At 36.8% G+C, this 21,848-nt stretch overlaps 1 non-coding gene across 1 annotated transcript; it reads left to right on the top strand.

Annotated features, from left to right (window-relative positions):
• Positions 1–271: 271 nt before the first annotated feature.
• LOC139874060 (small nucleolar RNA R71) lies at positions 272–378 on the top strand. The gene has a single exon (XR_011767762.1). It is a non-coding gene; the product is annotated as a small nucleolar RNA R71 (small nucleolar RNA).
• The last annotated feature ends 21,470 nt before the right edge of the window (positions 379–21,848 follow it).

Raw genomic sequence — 21,848 nt, 5'->3', positions numbered from 1 at the left:
TCAATTCTCCGAGTTGTTTAGCAAGAGATTTCATCTTATCTGTGAGGGATTAATGGCCTTCGTTTGATTGTTGAGTGCAGAGAGTGGGGCAGATGATGAAGTTGTTTCACCACTGTTCTAGTCATGATGATGCATTGTCATGTTCTCGAGTAACTCCCATGCTTCATCTGCGGTTTGGTTCATCAGATTCCCTTGAGCTGCTGCATCGATCGTTGTCCTATGATTTACTGTAAGACCATTGTAGAAGGTACAGATTTGGGCTGACCGTTCTAGCTGGTGATTAGGGCATTTCTTCAGCAGGGTTTTGAATCGCTCCCATGCAGTGTAAAGAGATTCATCATAACTTTGTTTAAAGTTAATGATGTCATTCTTCAGCTTGGTTTGTTTAGAAGGAGGGAAATATTTGGTTAGGAATTTAGTAGCCATCTCTGTCCATGACGTGATGGAATCTTTTTCCAGTCCTTCGAACCAGGTTTGAGCATGATGAATTAGAGAATAGGGGAACAAGTATAGCCGGACTATATCTTGTCCTATCCCTGGCTGCTTGTAGGAGTTCGAAAGAGATATAAATTTATCAAGTTGAGAATTAGTATCGTCATTCGGTAACCCATGAAACTGACAGCTGTTCTGAATGAGCTGGATGATGTGATGTTTTAACTCGAATGAGTGTCCTTGAATCTCTGGAAATCTGATCGGTCCTCCTCGACCTTCAATCGAGGGTTTAGTGTTTTCTGCTAAAGTAACGCGTAATGTCATTCGATTTCTTATTCGTGCTTCCTTGCGTGCTTTAGAGATTATGGTGTCAGGATCAGGTACGAATAACAACGGCCCTGGTCTAGATCGAGTTTGGGTCATACACTGGGTATGCCTCTTTTTGTTGTTTTAATTTTTATACAGATAAACTAAGTTCCTAATTTAATCTAAGGTAAGCTATTCCAAAGTAATCTAAGGTATTCTAATTATAGTCTAAGGTAGTCTTATTCAAGGCTAAGGTATTCTAATTATCCTAATTATAGATATGTTTTTGGTTCTTGCTACTGATTCCCTGGTATTTCGATAACAGAGCTTCGCACGAACTATTCAACAAACCAAGTGGCCAGGCCGACTACGGAGAGGCAGGATCCTTTTGGTTCAAATATAATTGGAGACTATTCGGAAAATCCAACAACCAAGTCGGTGTATAATTGTCTTTCTTAGACACCACTTAAATGTTTGTGAATGAGTTTGATAGAGAGTAGTATTGTCTGATACCAGTTCCCCGGCAGCGGCTCCAAAAACTTGTCTCCCTCTTGATATGACTGAAACGGACGGTTTAATTTCGCGCGATGTTGTTAGGTCGCAGCGCTTCAGGGCCGGCCACTAATAGGGGGGACACTTGCTTTAAATTTATATTTAGCGGGGCCTAAATCGTACTACTCCTTATTATGAGTAAGGGAAGTATGACCTAGAGTCATATTTTTGAGATGTCAGTAGAATCGAACCTATATCTAAAACTTAAGAAAATTATAAAGTGCAGGAGTAGTTGGTGATTACCTAATTTTGGGTTTTCTAGATTAAAGTAAAGTAAAGTAAATACGATAAAATTTGTAATTCAGATAAGGCTAAAACAAGTGCATGCTATGATTTCATCAGTTACTTTTCCGGTACTATGGAATGCTGGCACATGGATAGGCACTGACCTTGTATTTACTACACTAGTCCTAAACGCCCCTGTCATAAGACATGTCACTAGGTAATGTGCTAGACTTGAAGATTCTGAATAGACAGCAATGTCCCTTACCCCCGATGCCTGTGCAGTCTGACTACAGGCATACATGTTTAGACGGCTCAACCAATTGAGCGACTCGGTTGGGTGAAGCATTAACAATCCGAAATGGTCTAAACTTTCTTAAGTATAATAGAATACATGGTTTTCCATATCCGAGAGACGTGATGGGTCGCAATGCTTTCGTTAATGATTGGTTTTGAAGATAGTCAGGCCCTTAGAAGAGTTTAACCATAAAGAACACCATGGCCAAGTCAAGCTGACTTCCAGGAAACGTTCGGTTATCCTAACGGTCCAATCCTTTATGTGTTCGAACAAACAGTTCCTTAATTAACTAAGAATCCCTCAAGCAGGGTGCAATGCATGAGACCGCGTTATGGAGAAGTGTACTAGTCAACACTAACCGTGTTCCATGGCCTTACTTAGTAGAGGTACAGCTTACAACAACCGTTGTGCTTTAGCGTGCACGTACGAAGTTTATATGCTTGGTGACTACACTAGCATGGTCTAGGACTGACAATGTACTAGGGGTCTAGTCAGATGTTTCACTACGAAAGAGTCCTCAGTAAGAATCCAAAGCTCGGTGGACTTACTACAACCGGTATGCCTCAGTCAAACTTACGTTGTATCCGATAGACTTCTCTTACCAAGGAGTGACACAGATAGTGTACTCTGAATCGGGGTTCGTGACTTCCCAATAACAGAGCCAATAACTACGTTCTATTAGTTGGAAAAGCAATTGAGTTCAAAGCATAATCGGAAAGCATTTTGACAACATACACAAGGCATAATATAATTTCGGCATTATAAATGATTACGTCATAACATACACTAAAGATAACTACTCGCTAATCATGGCAACAATATCGCAAAGCATAATAATGGAAGGCATTATAAAAAAGACAAGGGATAGAATTACCAGTAGATTAAACGAGTTCTGAATACAAAAGTGACAACTTCAAGACTCAAAACCACTCCTAATACAATCTTCGGCGTTCTTCTCCGGGTACTAGGTTTCCCGCACGGAGTCGAAGACCTTGAAAGTATGACTAATATTGTACAAGAGAGAGAAAGAAGTGAATTGAAGTGTGATGTTAAAGCAGAAGGGTACGAAATAGTCATATTTTTAAACTATATACTATTAAATACGATACAAATTTACACAAGTTATTTATTTATTTATAGAGTGGATATACCTAAACCTTGCTACAACACTTATAGGCAGTGTACCTAATCGTACAGTAGTGTAGTTTTTAGTAAGTCCGGTTCGTTCCGCAGGGAGTTAGCCAAGTTTAACGCTATATTTTTTTTAAAAAAAACTATTATAAAAGGGGGTTTTTACCGTTTAATGACTGTTTTGTCGATTTTATGTCTTAAGTCGCAATTAAAACCTAATGTAAAATATTAAATATATAAATGACTTAATTTAAAGCGTAAAGTAAATAACAATAATAAAAGTGCGATAATTTAAAGTGCGATAAATAAAATGACGATAAATAAAATTGTGATAATTAAAAAGTACAATAATTAAAAATGCAATAAGATATAAAATAAAGGAATTATGCTTATTTAAACTTCCGTAATCATGATATTCAACGTGTTGATTTTAATTTATTACCATGGGTTTATTGTCTTTTGTCCTGGATTATTCGATATGTCCATACGGTTTTGTCCATAATAGTCCATCAGTCATAAATATAAAGTGCGAGAGTCCTCGTCAAATTATCCTTATACCAGAAGTCAAATATTTCAACTAATTGGGGATTCGAACTGTAACAAGGTCTTAATACATTATTTAATGAATACACCAGGTTATCGACTGCGTGTAATCCAAGGTTTCAATACTTTGTTAACAATTACACCAATTACCCTTGAATGTAATCTACCCCTGTTTCAACGAGTCCATTGACTATTAATCCATTCCCGTGTCCGGTAAAATGAACAATTATTGGTATTTATAGATATCCCGCCCACCGTACCCGATTAAGCGTATGTGGTTATTTATAGATACGTCGAATTGTAACCTTTAATATTAAATTAACGAGGTATCGTTTAGTTAATATAAAACCCATTAATAGCCCAATAGTCTAATTTCCACAAGTGTCGTTCTTTTGTCCAAACCCCAATTATGGTACAAAGCCCAATTACCCAATGTTAATATTTAGCCCAACATCACGATTACTTCGATTTAAATAAGCATAATAATAACTTAGTTACGAGACATTAATTTAAAAAGGTTGAACATAACTTACAATGAGTATTAATCGCGTAGTGTTACACGGACAGAATTTCGACTTACAAACTTACAACATTCGCCACTATAACCTTATTATTATTAAACTTAAATTAAAATTAAAATTATATAACATATATATATATATATATATATACATATATATATATATATATATATATATATATATATATATACATACATATATAGAAAAGAAAAAAAAGGGGTAATGAATCGATTAGAATGCGCGGCCTTTTATAGGCCCACGTTTCACTGTTGAGCTCGGCGAGTGCGGAGGTTTTCTTCATCATAGCTCCGCGAGTGCGGAGGTTTGGAATCCAGCTCATAGATTAAATCCAAAACGTGGGCTGCGTATAATTATAATATATAATAACATATATAATTAAATTATATATTGTATTATATTCTTGTGCATAGTTGACTTGTAATTTTTGGTCCATTGCGTCGCGCGCTGAAAGTTGGTTCATGTCTCGGTTGCGGATTTTCGAACGCCTTTTCGTACGATTTAATATCTTGTACTTTGTGTTTCAAGGCTTGTACTCTTGTAATTTTTAGACGTTTCTCATCAATAATTTGAACCACTTGGATTGTACTTTGTACTTTTTAGCTTTTTGGTCATTTGCGTCTTCAATTTGTCGAATCTGTCTTTCGTCTTCACCCATTAATATTTAAACGAATATCACTTGTAAATAGAACAATTGCAACTAAAAGCTTGTCTTTCTTGAGGGATAATGCTATGAAATATATGTTCGTTTTTAGCATTATCACAGGCCGTTTGGCAAGCCGTTTGGCCTGCTGATTCCCTGGATCGTAACTTGATTTCTTGTCTTTCACCGTTTTCGCTCTAGAATCTTCGTTTTAGCTCCGATTCTCACGATTCTTTTTGCATCATCTTCGTAATTACTTATTCTTCAATTCTAACCGACGAATTGGGTATTTTGCCCATAAAGTTCGAATCTTTCTTGTTTTTGGGCCTTAATAACGGGGTGAAAATGTGACTTTTTAGCCGAAATCAACGCGCTTCGTACTGATCCTCCTGCTGCACTGCTAGTACATCAGATCAGAAACGTGCTTATGAACAGTGGGAATGATCTAACCGTATGTCTCTCATCATCATTAAGAACTCCATATCCATTTCCATTCGAGGAGCCATTCACAGTAATGTAATAAATTTTTGTATGATATCAATAATTTCGGTTTCGCATACCTAATTTTATTGAATATCAATTTAATACTTTATAGCAAACGATTCAGCGTTTATTATCAAAAGGTTAAAAACAATAAATAAAAAATAAAAACTGTACATACTTACTTGTGAGAAAGAATTCTCAGAGACCTGCTTTAGCCGACTCATAGGAGAGTCGTATGATTTGGTTTTCCATAGCTACATAAGCGTAACCTCGATTCTTCAATAACTTTTCTTCTACACATATGAATGGTCCTTCTCTGCATAGAGTAACAAATTCGGTATTTGAATATGTTTGATTGTTCGAACATTTACCTTCGTGTGACCATTTTCCGCATTTATGACATCTTTCAAGGTGTCGTGCTCTTCTTTTTGTTGCAGATTTTGATTTTCCTTTACCAAAATGTATCTTATGATGATTCTTCCTGAGTTCTTTCTTTACTTCGTCCATTTTGCTTCTTATGAATGATACCAGTTCACTCGGGAAAGTGTTATTATTACGTTTAGTAATCATAGCGTGTAGTAGTAGACCATGGTTCAGATCAAAGGAATTCTTCATCTCGTAAAATCTAAAAGAAATAAAAATTTAGAATGGAGGGAGAAGACTAGTTCTTTAGGGTCTGCTAGGGAAAGACCATTCAGATTCCATTCTCGAGAACTACACGAAAACAGAATATCTAACTCTAACAGAAATATATATTACCCTTAAAAGATTCGAATTTTCCCACACTTAGTTAGCTGTGGTATCGAAATTGTGATTAACTTCATTATCAACTTCCATCGGACCATGTATGTAATGTTTAACTCTGTGACCATTAACTTTAAATTCAATCCCATTTGAATTTATCAACTCTATTGTTCCATATGGGAAAACTCTTTTAACTATGAATGGTCCAGACCATCTTGATTTCAATTTTCTAGGAAATAGCTTGAATCGTAAATTGAAAAGAAGGACTCTATCTCCTTTCTTAAATTCTTTTGAACTTCTGATTCTTTTATCATGCCATTTCTTCGATCTTTCCTTATAGATTAACGAATTTTCATATGCTTCATGTCTTAATTCTTCTAATTCATTTAGTTGACTTAACCGTAGACGTCCGGCTTCATGTAAATCAAGATTATATGTCTTCAAAGCCCAAAATGCTTTGTGCTCAATTTCTACTTGAAGGTGATATGTTTTTCCGTAAACGAGTCTGAAAGGTGTGGTGCTAATTGGAGTTTTGTAGGCTGTTCTAAAAGCCCAGAGTGCATCCTCCAATTTCATGGACCATTCCTTCGGATTTGATCCTACGGTTTTCTCCAGAATACGTTTTAAAGCTCGGTTGGTATTTTCAACTTGTCCACTTATTTGTGGATGATAAGCGGTTGAGATTTTATGAGTTACTCCATATCTTTTGAGAACTTTCTCAAGTTGATTATTACAAAAATGAGTACCCCGATCACTTATTAAAGCTTTCGGTGTTCCGAACCTAGCAAAAAGACGTTTTAAAAAGTTGACTACAACTCTGCATCGTTAGTTGGGAGAGCTTGTGCTTCCTCCCATTTAGATACATGATCAATGGCAACGAGAATGTAGAGATTATTATGAGATTTTGGAAATGGACCCATAAAGTCAATACCCCAAACGTCAAATACTTCACATACTTGAATGACATTTTGTGGCATTTTATCACGTTGACTTATTTTTCCGGCCCTTTGACAAGCATAACAGGATTTACAAAGAAGGTGTGCGTCTTTGAAAATTGTAGGCCAATAGAATCCAGCGTCGTAAACTTTTCTTGCTGTGAGTTGAGGCCCATAATGCCCTCCTGTTGGTCCTGTGTGACAATGATTTATGATTTAACTAGCTTCATCCCCGAATACACATCGGCGTATTATTCCATCAGGACAACTTTTAAACAAATGTGGATCTTCCCAGAAATAGTGTTTTATATCATTAAAGAATTTCTTTCGTTTTTGGTACGACAATCCTTTTTCAAGGAATCCACATACTAAGTAGTTTGCATAGTCTGCAAACCATGGAATTTCACTATAATCGATTTTCAATAGATATTCATCAGGAAAGTTATCTTGTATGATCGATTCATTTAGAACTTCTAATTCAGGATTTTTAAGACGAGAAAGATGATCAGCGGCGAGATTTTCTGCTCCCTTTTTATCTCAGATTTCAATATCGAACTCTTGTAAGAGTAAGATCTAACGGATTAATCGTGATTTGGCATCTTGTTTCAAAAATAGGTATCTAAGAGCAGAATGGTTGGTATAGACCACCGTTTTTGCTAGAACGAGATATGAACGAAATTTGTCAAAAGCAAAGACAATAGCAAGGAGTTCTTTTTCAGTAATTGTGTAATTCGTTTGTGCTCCTTGTAACGTTTTACTAGTATAATAAATAGGTTGAAATCATTTTTCAATCTTTTGTCCTAAAACGGCTCCCATTGCAAAATCACTTGCATCGCACATAAGTTCAAACGGTAGATTCCAATTTGGAGTTATCATGATCGGCACATTAGTGAGTTTTTCTTTAAGAATATTAAAAGATTTGATGCATTCATCCGAAAAGATGAATGGAGCATCCTTTTCTAGGAGTTTATTCATAGGAGTGGCAATTTTAGAAAAATCTTTTATGAAACGTCGGTAAAAACTGGCATGCCCTAGAAAACTCCTAACTCCTCTAACATTGGTGGGATGTGGAAGTTTAGCAATTACATCTACTTTAGCTCTATCCACTTCAATTCCTTCCTTTGAGATTTTATAACCGAGAACGATGCCTTCTTTAACCATGAAATGGCATTCTCCCAATTAAGTACTAGATTTGATTGTTCGCATCTAATAAGCATTCGTTCAAGATTAACTAGACATGATTCAAAAGTATCACCGAAGACTGAAAAGTAATCCATGAAAAACTTCCATGCATTCCTCTATCATGTCAGGAAAATTGCCATCATGCACCTTTGAAAGGTTGCAGGGGCGTTGCAAAGTCCAAATGGCATGCGTTTGTAAGCAAAGTACCATAAGGGCATGTGAAGGTGGTTTTCTCTTAGTCCTCGGGTGCGATTGGAATTTGAAAATATCCGGAGAAGCCGTCAAGAAAACAATAGTAACTGTTTCCGGCTAACCTTTCCAACATTTGATCAATGAAAGGTAAGGGAAAGTGATCTTTTCTGGTGGCGTCATTTAGTTTTCTATAATCAATACAGACACGCCATCCTGTTACAGTCCTAGTAGGAATAAGCTCATTTTTTCATTTGTGATGACAGTCATGCCACCTTTCTTAGGTAGGCATTGAACTGGGCTTATCCATGGACTATCAGAAATTGGATTAATTAAACCTGCATCTAGCAGTTTAATAATTTCTTTCTTAACAACATCTTGCATATTAGGATTTAGTCTTCGTTGGTGTTGCACATACGTTTTATGACCTTCTTCCATAAGGATTTTATGTGTGAAATACGAAGGACTTATGCCTTTAATATCATGAATTTTCCATGCAATAGCTGGTTTATGAGCTTTTAACACATAAATGAGTTGAGATTTTTCATTTTACATAAGAGAAGACGATATTATTACAGGTAATTCAGATTCACCATGTAAATAAGCATATTCTAAATGGTTTGGAAGTGGCTTTAACTCTAATGTCGGTGGTTCTTCTATCAATGATTTGTATCGATATCTGTCTTCCTCTTTTAACATTTGAAGTTCTTCTGTTGTTGATTTGTATTCATTAGCCATGAGTGCGGCTAACATTTCAGCTTCATCAATTGGTTCAGTTCCTTCTCCTAAAGAACATTCTCCTATTCCTTATAATTCTGGAAATTCTTCTAACAATTCTGCATGTGAATCTATGGTTTGAATATAATAACATGTATCAACTGCAGATTGCGGTTGTTGCATGGCTCTATCAATAGAAAAAGTAACACTCTCGTCCTCTATACTTAGGGTCAGTTTCTTACCGAACACATCTATTATTGCTTTAGCTGTGTTTAAGAATGGTCTTCCTAATATGAGAGGAACTCGAGAATCTTCTTCCATGTCCAGAATAACAAAATCTACTGAAAATACTAAAGTTCCAACTTTAACTAGCATGTTCTCCATTATCCCTCTAGGATATTTTACTGATCGATCAGCTAGTTGTATGCTTATTCGTGTTGGTTTCAATTCTCCAAGGTCTAGTTTAGCATATAGTGAATACGGCATTAGATTTATATTAGCACCTAAGTCTGCCAATGCTTCTATTGAACTAAGACTACCCAGAAAACATGGAATTAAGAAACTACCTGGATCTGAGAGTTTTTCTGGTATTTTATTCAACAGCACTACAGAACAATTAGCATTCATTGTAACAGCCGAAAGTTCTTCTATTTTCTTTCTATTTGTGATTAGATCTTTCAGGAATTTAGCATATCTAGGCATTCCTGAAATCACATCAATGAAAGGAAGATTGACATTTATTTGTTTAAACATATCCAAGAATTTAGATTGCTCGCCTTCAAGTCTTTCTTTTCTCATTTTACTTGGGTAAGGAAGCGGTGGTTGGTATGGTTTAACATAAGGTTTAGCTTTAACTGTGTTATCTTTATTAACCTTTTCAACTACCGGTTCTGTTTCCTTCTCTTGCTCAGTCTGTGGTGCCTGTGTAGCGGAAATAGAGTCATTAGAAATTACAGATATTTCAGGTGGTTTAAGTGTAATACCACTTCTTGTGGTAATGGCTTTAGCTGTTTCATTCCGGGGGTTAGCATTTGTATCGCTAGGTAGACTCCCTGGTTTTATTTCTCCTATCAACCTTGCTAGGTTGCTTACTTCTTGTTTCAGATTTTGAATAGAAGCTTGTTGATTTCTAAATGCTTGGGCATTTTGTTCATTGGTTTGTTTCTGAGATGTGAAAAATTGAGTTTGAGATTCAACTAGCTTCGACATCATGTCTTCTAAATTTGGCTTTTTATTATCGGTTTGTGGTGGTTTATTTGGAAAAATAGGTCTCTGCTGATTGTAAGTATTATTGGATACTTGTTGATTGCTAGGACCTTGTTGGTTGTTGTATGGAACATTTCAGTTATAATTCTGATTTTGATTGTAGTTTGGTCTTGGCAGTTGATAATTATTCTGATAATTATTTACAGGCCTTTGGTTCATGTATGAAACATTCTCTCTCTGTTCCATTGTTTGTTCAATACTGAGACAATCTTTTGTCAAATGTGATCCTTCACACTGCTCACAACTAATTCGTATTGAATGAATATCTTTAGTCATCTTTTCCATTCATCTCTCGAAACCATCTATCTTTGCGGACATGGAATCAAAGTCATGGCTAGAATCGGCTCTAGCTGCTTTAGATGATCTACCAATATATTTTTCTTGGTGCCACTCATGTGAGTGGGAAGCCGTGTTATCAATAATTTTATAAGCTTCAGTTGCGGTTTTCTTCATAATGGAACCACCAGCTGCTATATCTATGTCTTTTCGTATAGTGAGGTCGCATCCTTGATAGAATATTTGTACTATTTGATAAGTGTCTAAACCATGTTGCGGACATCCTCTCAACAACTTTCCAAATCTTGTCCACGCCTCATATAGAGTTTCATTTGGCTCTTGTGTGAACGTAACAATTTCTCCTTGAAGTCTCACGGCTTTAGATGCCGGAAAGAATTGTTTAAGAAATTTTTCAACTAAAACATCCCATGTATTAATCGCCCCTTCAGGTAATGATTCTAACCAATCTTTGGCTTCTCCCTTTAAAGTCCAGGGAAATAACATGAGATAGATCTGTTCATCCTAAACTTCTTTGATTTTGAATAGAGTACAAATCCTATTAAAGGTACGAAGATGTTCGTTTGGATCTTCCTTCGGCGCACCACTAAATTGGCATTGATTAGTTACCATGTGTAGGATTTGTCCTTTGATTTCATAATCTGGTTGAGTAATTGCATGACCTTGGCCAGTGCGTTTAGCTCTCATTCGGTCTTCCATACTTAGAGGTTCCAGATTTTCCATAATTAAATTTGTTGAATCTGAATCACTAGAGGATTCTGATTTAATGGTTTCTTCCTCGAGAATCTCTGAATGAGTGATTTGTGGTTCAGGAGGAATGATTAGTGGTTCAGGATCTCTGAATTGTCCCTTAATATCCTCCGGATTCTCAATTGTGAGGTCGGGTTCAAAAAATGGATTATCAGAAATTTGAATTGAAGTACTTAGTCGACTAGATGACGATTCTAAAGAAAAATCAACGGCGACAATGTTGGCTAGATGTCTTGATCGAGTTACAGGTGGTGAACATATAAAAGGTGGTGAACGTTTTGCTCGGTGCATTCACTGAATATCCTATTAGTTATAAAAGATAAAAATTATATAAGCTATCAAATTAATAGACTTTTCTGATTTTGCCCACGTTTCGAATAGCCAATAGATGCAGCAGGTAGCCAGGACCCTTAAAATCGGAAGCCCATAACTAGCCACTAACAAATCCAACTATTACTACGAACCAGAAAATTTTGGATGTCTATCAATTTAACCGCTTAAATTGATTTTTTCGTTTTGAAATTTTAGAGAAGAAATAGAAAATTCTATGTCCTAAAAACTAGAGCGTCGAGAAATAAGAAAGAAAAAGAGCACGTCGAAAAAGGTCGAAAAATAAAAGGTCAAAAAATAAGCGTCGAAATATAAATGTCGAAAAACATTAAAATGCAGCGTCGAAACTTAATAGTCTAAAAACTTAAATTTAAAACTTACGTCTAAAGGTATTAAAGCTTAAAAAGAATTCTATATCCAAAACGGCAATATCTTAAAAAGTACTAAAATCTTAAAACGGCGTCGCAAAATTCTAAAGCACCTATATCTTAGTCTAAAGAAAAAGCACTTAAGGGATTTTACGGCAAAGCCTAAAAATTTAGAAATAAAAATAACTACGGCAAAATACTAGTCTTAAAACTAATTACGAACGATAACTATACAATTACGAATAAAAAGATACAAAATATAAAAATAAAACTTAAAGTTATAAAAATACAATTTTTATAAAAATATTATTTTTATATTACTTATTTTATAAAAGTATCAATTTTATATTTAATAAAACTAATTAGACTTAATAATACTAATTAAAACTAAAAATTAACCAAAATTAAACTAATTAATATTTTAATTAAACCCAAAATGATTTAATTAAGAATAATAATAATAAAAATTAAATTAAACCCTAAATCATATTAAATGCTGTACCAGGTTTCAGTTGTCAGACATCTCCGCGACTGCGGATTTCTTCAGCCAAATAACTCCGCGAGTGCGGAGGATCCAGATTCAGATGATGTGTAGGTTCAAATTACGCAGGTTCAGTCTTTTTTTTATTTATTTTAATTTTCTGTTTTGTTTTTTTTTTATAAAATATAACTTAAATAAAACTTATATTTTAACAATTACTTATTAGTGTAACAACCCGAACCAATAACCAACCAAATACGCGAAACAAATATTTTTTTATATATATAACAGTGGAGTGCGCCACGCGCACCAATTCAGGGTGCGCGGCGCGCACAGGTCTGTTTTCAGTTCTGTCCGGTTTTGCAATTTTTCAAATAAAGATCTCCCACTTCCCGACATATTTAGACGAAACGCTTTTCACAACATGTCATAATAGTTAAAACTCACACGATTCAATAATAAAATGAGTTTTACAAAACGGGGCCCACATCGGCCGTTTTACGAGTTTCATACAAAACACGAGTTTCGACCACATTAGTTTAAATTCCAAACAACACTAAGAGCATGGTGTTTGGGGTTAAACTACCCAAATCTCGATCAAACTCCAAAAGCTATCACATCCAAAAGCGTCCCCTATCAAACAAGCGGGAATCTCTAATCCAACCGTACGCCCTTACCCTTATCAACGCCCGAGCCTATAAAAAGGTAAACAACGAGAGGGTAAGCAAAGCTTAGTGAATGCAATAATTATACATATACATATATAACTTACTTACTTGCAAACACTTACAACATATACGCATACATACTAGCAATATAATTAGCATACCTTTATAATGTATAACGCTAAATCCTCGATAACATAAGCTAGTATAACAATATCATATAATGCAACAACACAATATGTTACAACACAATACATAAGCATTGATGTTCACAACATCCATTAGTATTCGAATCCCAAGGCTAGCTCAACGAATGGTATCGTCAACATCGAACTTAATTCCCATTCGTCCCAATAAATGTGGTATCGTCAACATCGAACTTAAACCCACATATGAGGTATCGTCAACATCGAACTTAAACCCTCATCGAATTTCACTACAATAGCGGTATGACTTCGTCAACATCGAACTTTAAATCCATACATGAGGTATCGTCAACATCGAACTTAAACCCTCATCAAAACAAACCAACAATATACTCTAGGTTATGGTATCGTCAACATCGAACTTTAGCCCATACCCCACTAGTAAATAAATCATATACATACATATATAATTATTCCACTCACCTCAACGATTTGGTGATGATTTTATACTTTCGAATGCTTCAAAGCCGAGTACCTAATACAATAAGTACTCAATCAACAAACAAACTTATTGGGCTAAACACCAACAATTCACTCAAGTGCATTTAATGACTTAAATGCCCCATTTTCACCAAAACTGCCCCTGAAGGGTCTAGACCATCGTCAATCACTTAAAAAGCTAGTGATTAAGGTCTATCAACACTAACTATAATACAATTAGGTTTATTCATACCCATAATCCCCATCTAGGTCAATCATTAACCCCTTTGACTCATTTAAAGTCAACACACCCATTTCGGGTCATCCACTAACCCAACTAACACCCATTTACCAATTAGCTAGGTGTGCTAGTAATTAACTAACCAATTAGGACTCATAAACATCAATTAACACTTTGAAACCCTAGGTTAGTTACCATTGAGTCTTCATGACTCCATCTTACCCAAGAACACTCAAAATCAACAAATATGGGTTTTATGGTCTTCATTTACCCAAACCCTAACCCTACACAAAATCAAAGTGAGGAAATCAAGATTAGAGCTTACCACTACAACCACAACGTCGCTAGTGAGTAGATGAACGACTTTAATACTCACACTTTGGCCCGAGAACAACTTCTTCCTCTTGGATTTAAGCTTTCTCACTCAAGAAATCACACTCTCTCTCCAAAATTAAAGTGAAAAAGATAAGGTTGTTGAAAATGGAGTGAATGATACCCCAAGATCTGACCTACTTGCCTCCAACTCGTCCACAAGTGAAATTACTAAAATGCCCATCAAAATATCTGAATAAAACAAACAGAACCCGGCTACAGTGAGGAGTGCGCCAGGCGCACCCCTAAGTGTGCACTGAGCGCATCCTGCCCAGTTCTCCCTCTGACCTCAGTTTTAATATACAAGGTCACCCACACTTCATGTACCCTATTTACTCTGCTGTACAATGAAGATTAGGGTCTTACAACTCTCCCCCACTTGAATCGGAGCGCGCCCTCGCGATCCAAGCCGCATGACAAGATGGAAGATAGACCAACACAAACTCTTCGGGCTCCCAAGTAAATTCAGAACCTTTACTACGACGCCATTGAACTTTAAAAGTTCTCACTTCTTTATTTCTCAACCTTTTGACATTCTCATCGAGTATGGCAATCGGCTCCTCAATATACTCTAACTTATTGTTTAGCTCAATCTCGTCTAATGGCACCCATGATGAATCATCCGCAAGACACTTACGGAGATGGGAAACATGAAATGTATTATGGATCCTCGCAAGCTCTTCGGGTAATTCCAAACGATACGCGACTTCACCAACACGAGCTAAAATTTTAAAAGGACCAATAAATCGAGGAGCTAACTTTCCCCGTTTTCGAAACCGAATAACACCTTTCCATGGCGAAACCTTAAGCATCACCATGTCACCTTCTTAAAATTCGATCTTTCGTCTACGCTTGTCGGCATACGGCTTTTGTCTATCTTGAGCCTTTTTCAAATGATCCCGAATCATATCAATCTTGCTATTCGTTTCTAAGAGCAAATCGGTACTCCCGATTTCTTTTTGACCAATCTCACCCCAACAAATCGGAGTTCAACACCTTCGCCCATAAAGCATCTCATAAGGTGGCATCCCGATACTAGTATGATAACTATTATTGTACGAGAATTCCACCAAAGGTAAGTGCTCATCCCAACTACCACCGAAATCAATAATACACGCCCGTAGCATATCCTTCAAAGTTTGATTCGTACGTTCGGTTTGATCGTCCGTTTGAGGATGATACACCGTGCTCAATTTCAATTGTGTGCCCATATATTCATGAAACTTTTCCCAAAACCGAGATGTAAAACGGGTATCTCGATCCGAAATAATAGATATAGGAACCCCATGTCGAGCGACTACCTCTTTGATAAACAATTTAGCCAAAGTCTCCGATGATATCGCTTCCCGAATGGGAAGAAACAAGGCACTTTTCGTCAACCAATCAACTATCACCCAAATCGAATCAAATTGGGTTCTCGCCGTCTTTGGTAATTTTGTAATGAAATCCATGGTAATGTGCTCCCATTTCCATTTCAGGATTTCTAACGGTTGTAACTTACCATACGGCTTTTGGTGTTCGGCTTTAACTTGCAAACACGTGACACATTGCTCAACATATTTAACAACATCACGTTTCATGCCCGGCCACCAATAATCCTTTCTCAAATCAAGATACATTTTCGTCGCGCCCGGATGAATGGAATACTTTGACTTATGTGCTTCATCAAGTAGCACTCGTCGATAATCCCCCATCTTAGGCACCCACACTCTTCCTTGAAAAGACAACAAACCACGCGAACCCATAGTAATGAATTCCGATTGCCCCACAATTCATTCCGCATGCTTGTTGTGAACGTAAGCTTCAATTTGAATCACACTAAGTTTTTCAAGAAAATTGTTAGTAATAATCATACGTAATAATCCTAATCGTAATGCTGGGTGGTGACTCTTTTGACTTAACACATTCGCGACTACGTTCGCCTTGCCCGGATGATAAAGTATTTCACAATCATAATCTTTCACCACATCCATCCATCTACGTTGACGATAATTCAAATCTCTTTGATCAAAAAGATGTTTCAAACTCTTGTGATCCGAATAAATCGTACACTTAACACCATACAAGTAATGGCGCCAAATTTTCAACGCATGAACAACCGCCGCCAACTCAAGATCATGAGTTGGATATCTCGTTTCGTGTTCCTTTAATTGTCGAGAGGCATAAGCGATGACTTTACCCCTTTGCATTAGAACACACCCGAGCCCATTTAAAGAAGCATCATAATAAACCGTCATGTCTTCCACACCTTCCGGTAATACTAACACCAGAGCTCGACATAACTTCTCTTTTAACAATTGAAAAGCAATTTCTTGCTCGTTCTCCCAATTAAATCTTGCGTTCTTTCTTGTCAATTTTGTCAATGGAGAAGCGATCTTAGGAAAGTCTTGGATAAACCGACGATAATAACCGGCCAATCCGAGAAAACTTCGGATTTCCGTAGGCGTAGTCGGTCGTCCCCAACTCTTTACCGTCTCAATCTTCTCCGGGTCTACTTGAATACCATTTTCGTTCACGATATGGCCAAGGAATTGAACTTCCCTTAGCCAAAATTCACATTTGGAGAATTTAGCATACAACTTCTCCTTCCGCAACGTCTTTAACATACCCCTCAAATGATGTTCATGTTCCTTCATACTTTTCGAATAGACAAGTATGTCGTCAATGAACACAATCACCAACTTGTCCAACATAGGTTGGCACACTCGGTTCATAAGATCTATGAATGCCGCTGGTGCATTCGTAAGACCAAAAGGCATTACCACAAACTCAAAATTCCCATAACGCGTTCGAAAAGCTGTTTTCTCGATATCTTCCTCCCGGACCCGCATTTGGTGATAGCCGGACCGTAGGTCGATTTTGGAGAAATACGTTGCACCTTGGAGTTGGTCAAACAAATCGTCGATCCTAGGCAAAGGATAACGATTCTTGATCGTCACTTTGTTCAACTCCCGATAATCGATGCACATCCGCATGCTACCATCTTTCTTCTTTACGAATAAAATCGGAGCGCCTCATGGCGAAGCACTCAGTCGAATGAAACCCTTTTCTAGCAACTCTTGGGTTTGATTTAACAACTCTTGCATTTCCGTCGGCGCTAAACGATAAGGAGTTTTAGCAATGGGGGTAGCCCCCGGAACCAACTCGATGCGAAATTCAACTTGTCTTTCCACCGGAACACCAGGTAACTCATCCGGAAAAACGTCTTCAAATTCACTCACCACCGGAATTTCACGAATGGGTGGTGGCACATCACGAGTATCAACAACATGGGCTAGAAAAGCCATGCCACCACTAACAAGGAAACGACGTGCCCTTGCAAAAGTGCATATCGGTACAAGTCTTCTCCGCTTATCGCCATGAATAATTAACTCTCCCCCACTTGGGGTTTTTACCCGAATAAACTTATCATGGCATGCAATATCGGTTCTATTATGATCGAGCCAATCCATACCAACGACGATATCAAAATCACCCAAAGTCATCGAAATGAGATCGATTTTAAAATTTTTGGCACCAAACACAACATTACAATTTTTACACACATCAACCATTGGCGCCGTCTTGCCATCCGCTATTTCAACTTCTACCGGATGACTTAACTTAACTAGTGGTTTATTTAACTTAGGCACGAATCTTGGAGAAACAAACGATAAATTGGCACCACTATCAAATAGGATTCGTGCCGGATTAGGGTTAACCATGAAAGTACCTGAAACGACTTCGTTGGATTGCTTGGCCTCCTCATTCGTCATCAAATAGTTGTGACCCCTAGCCGTGCTCATGATCGATGTTCAAGTCGGGGCACTCTGACTTTCGGTGTCCTTCCTTGTTGCAATTAAAACAAGTGAGCTTGTTTGTTGAAGGAGGCTTTGTACAATCCCGAGCCAAATGACCTCGTACCCCACAATTGTAGCAAGTAGGGATAAAGTTCCCGAAACCTCCCTTCTTCACACTATTTACACTTTCGGAACCCTTCTTGTTCTTGTTCTTCTTGTTGGAAAAGTTAGAATGACTAGAACCTTCAAACTTTCTTTTAGAAAAAGTGAAATCGCTTTTTCTTGAAACCTCCGGCTCAAAACCCCGATCCAATTCAAATAACTCTTCAAAAGACTTAGCCGCTCCTCGACTAATCTTACCCTTATACTCATCATTCATGGTACGGTAGAAATCTTTCATTAGCTTGTGATCGTCACCAACATATTCCGGACAAAAACGAGTCTTTGCCAAGAAGGTAGACTTGAGAGTGACCAAGTCCATTGAACCTTGTTGCAGATTGTGCAACTCGTCCTGGATTCTATCAAGATCGGAAGAAGTTCGGTATTCTTGGAAAAATTCCTTCTTAAACTCCTCCCATGTCAAGCTCATGCATTGCTCTTCATCATATAATTTGATTTTATCATCCCACCACAACTTGCTCTCTTCGCGTAACATGCTAGACCCATACCTCGTCTTCTTCTCGGGAGGACATTCCGCGGTACGGAAAGCTCCCTCGATATCAGAAATCCAACAAGTGCTTTTCAATGGATCCCTCACCCCATTAAACATCGAAGGTTGAGTATCCTTGAAATTTTTGTAGTGGAAGTCCCGCCTTCCACCCCCACCATTACCTTCACCCCCTTCGCCTCGAGGATAAATATTTCTAGCTTCCAAAGCCTCCTCTATTGCGGCTTTCATTCGTTCATTTATCATTTCGGTCACTTGACTATGCTCTGATACCACTTGTAACAACCCGAACCAATAACCAACCAAATACGCGAAACAAATTTTTTTTTTTATATATAACAGTGGAGTGCGCCACGCGCACCACCTCAGGGTGCGCGGCGGCCACAGGTCTGTTTTCAGTTCTGTCCGGTTTTGCAATTTTTCAAATAAGGATCTCCCACTTCCCGACATATTTAGACGAAACGCTTTTCACAACATGTCCTAATAGTTAAAACTCACACGATTCAATAATAAAATGAGTTTTACAAAACGGAGCCCACATCGGCCGTTTTACGAGTTTCATACAAAACACGAGTTTCGACCACATTAGTTTAAATTCCAAACGACACTAAGAGCATGGTGTTTGGGGTTAAACTACCCAAATCTCGGTCAAACTCCAAAAGCTATCACATCCAAAAGCGTCCCCTATCAAACAAGCGGGAATCTCTAATCCAACCGTACGCCCTTACCCTTGTCAACGCCCGAGCCTACAAAAAGGTAAACAACGAGAGGGTAAGCAAAGCTTAGTGAATGCAATAATTATACATATACATATATAACTTACTTACTTGCAAACACTTACAACATATCCGCATACATACTAGCAACATAATTAGCATACCTTTATAATGTATAACGCTAAATCCTCGATAACATAAGCTAGTATAACAATATCATATAATGTAACAACACAATACGTTACAACACAATACATAAGCATTGATGTTCACAACATCCATTAGTATTCGAATCCCAAGGCTAGCTCAACGAATGGTATCATCAACATCGAACTTAATTCCCATTCGTCCCAATAAATGTGGTATCGTCAACATCGAACTTAAACCCACATATGAGGTATCGTCAACATCGAACTTAAACCCTCATTGAATTTCACTACAATAGCGGTATGGCTTCGTCAACATCGAACTTTAAATCCATACATGAGGTATCGTCAACATCGAACTTAAACCCTCATCAAAACAAACCAACAATATACTCTAGGTTATGGTATTGTCAACATCGAACTTTAACCCATACCCCACAAGTAAATAAATCATATACATACATATATAATTATTCCACTTACCTCAACGATTTGGTGATGATTTTATACTTCTGAATGCTTCAAAGTTGAGTACCTAATACAATAAGTACTCAATCAACAAACAAACTTATTGGGCTAAACACCAACAATTCACTCAAGTGCATTTAATGACTTAAATGCCCCATTTTCACCAAAACCACCCCTTAAGGGTCAAGACCATCGTCAATCACTTAAAAGCTAGTGATTAAGGTCTATCAACACTAACTATAACACAATTAGGGTAATTCATACCCATAATCCCCATCTAGGTCAATCATTAACCCCTTTGACTCATTTAAAGTCAACACACCCATTTCGGGTCATCCACTAACCCAACTAACAACCATTTACCAATTAGCTAGGTGTGCTAGTAATTAACTAACCAATTAGGACTCATAAACATCAATTAACACTTTGAAACCCTAGGTTAGTTACCATTGAGTCTTCATGACTCCATCATTCCCAAGAACACTCAAAATCAACAAATATGGGTTTTATGTTCTTCATTTACCCAAACCCTAACCCTACACAAAATCAAAGTGAGGAAATCAAGATTAGAGCTTACCACTACAACCACAACGTAGCTAGTGAGTAAATGAACGACTTTAATACCCGCACTTTGGCCCGAGAACAACTTCTTCCTCTTGGATTTAAGCTTTCTCACTCAAGAAATCACACTCTCTCTCCAAAATTAAAGTGAAGAAGATAAGGTTGTTGAAAATGGAGTGAATGATACCCCAAGATCTGACCTACTGGCCTCCAACTCGTCCACAAGTGAAATTACCAAAATGCCCATCAAAATATCTGAATAAAACAAACAGAACCCGGCTACAGTGAGGAGTGCACCAGGCGCACCCCTAAGTGTGCGCTGAGAACACCCTGCCCAGTTCGCCCTCTGACCTCAGTTTTAATATACAAGGTCACCCACACTTCATGTACCCTATTTACTCTGCTGTACAATGAAGATTAGGGTCTTACAACTAGATTTTTATAATTCTACAAAAAAAAATAAACTTTTTAATTAAAACACCTAAATAGATATATATTTTTTTTATGTTTTTATATTTTTGTTTTTAATTTTTAAAACTTATATTTTTACAAAAATAGATTAAAACTTAATAAAAATCTTTTTTTTATAGCGTTTCGCTTCGGCGTTGAATTGTCCCCGGCAGCAGCGCCAAAAATACTTGATGTTAAAGCAGAGGTGTACGAAATAGTTATATTTTTAAACTATATACTATTAAATACGATACAATTTTACACAAGTTATTTATTTATTTATAGAGTGGATATACCTAAACCTTGCTACAATACTTATAGGCAGTGTACCTAATCGTACAATAGTGTAGTTTTTAATAAGTCCGGTTCGTTCCGCAGGGAGCTAGCCAAGTTTAACGCTATATTTTTTTAAAAACTATATTTGTATATATATATATATATATATATATATATATATATATATATATATATATATATATATATATATATATATATATATAAGTAATATTATTATAATTATTATTATAAAAGGGGGTTTTTACCGTTTAATGACTGGTTTGTCGATTTTATGTCTTAAGTCGCAATCAAAACCTAATGTAAAATATTAAATATATAAATGACTTAATTTAAAGCGTAAAGTAAATAACAATAATAAAAGTGCGATAATTTAAAGTGCGATAAATAAAATGACGATAAATAAAATTGCGATACTTAAAAAGTACGATAATTAAAAATGCAATAAGATATAAAAT

This window comes from Rutidosis leptorrhynchoides, chromosome 10, assembly GCF_046630445.1.
Source record: "Rutidosis leptorrhynchoides isolate AG116_Rl617_1_P2 chromosome 10, CSIRO_AGI_Rlap_v1, whole genome shotgun sequence".
In the NCBI taxonomy this organism is placed as follows: domain Eukaryota; kingdom Viridiplantae; phylum Streptophyta; class Magnoliopsida; order Asterales; family Asteraceae; genus Rutidosis; species Rutidosis leptorrhynchoides.
Note: the sequence above shows the minus strand (reverse complement) of the source record. Positions and strands in the feature narration are given on the sequence as shown.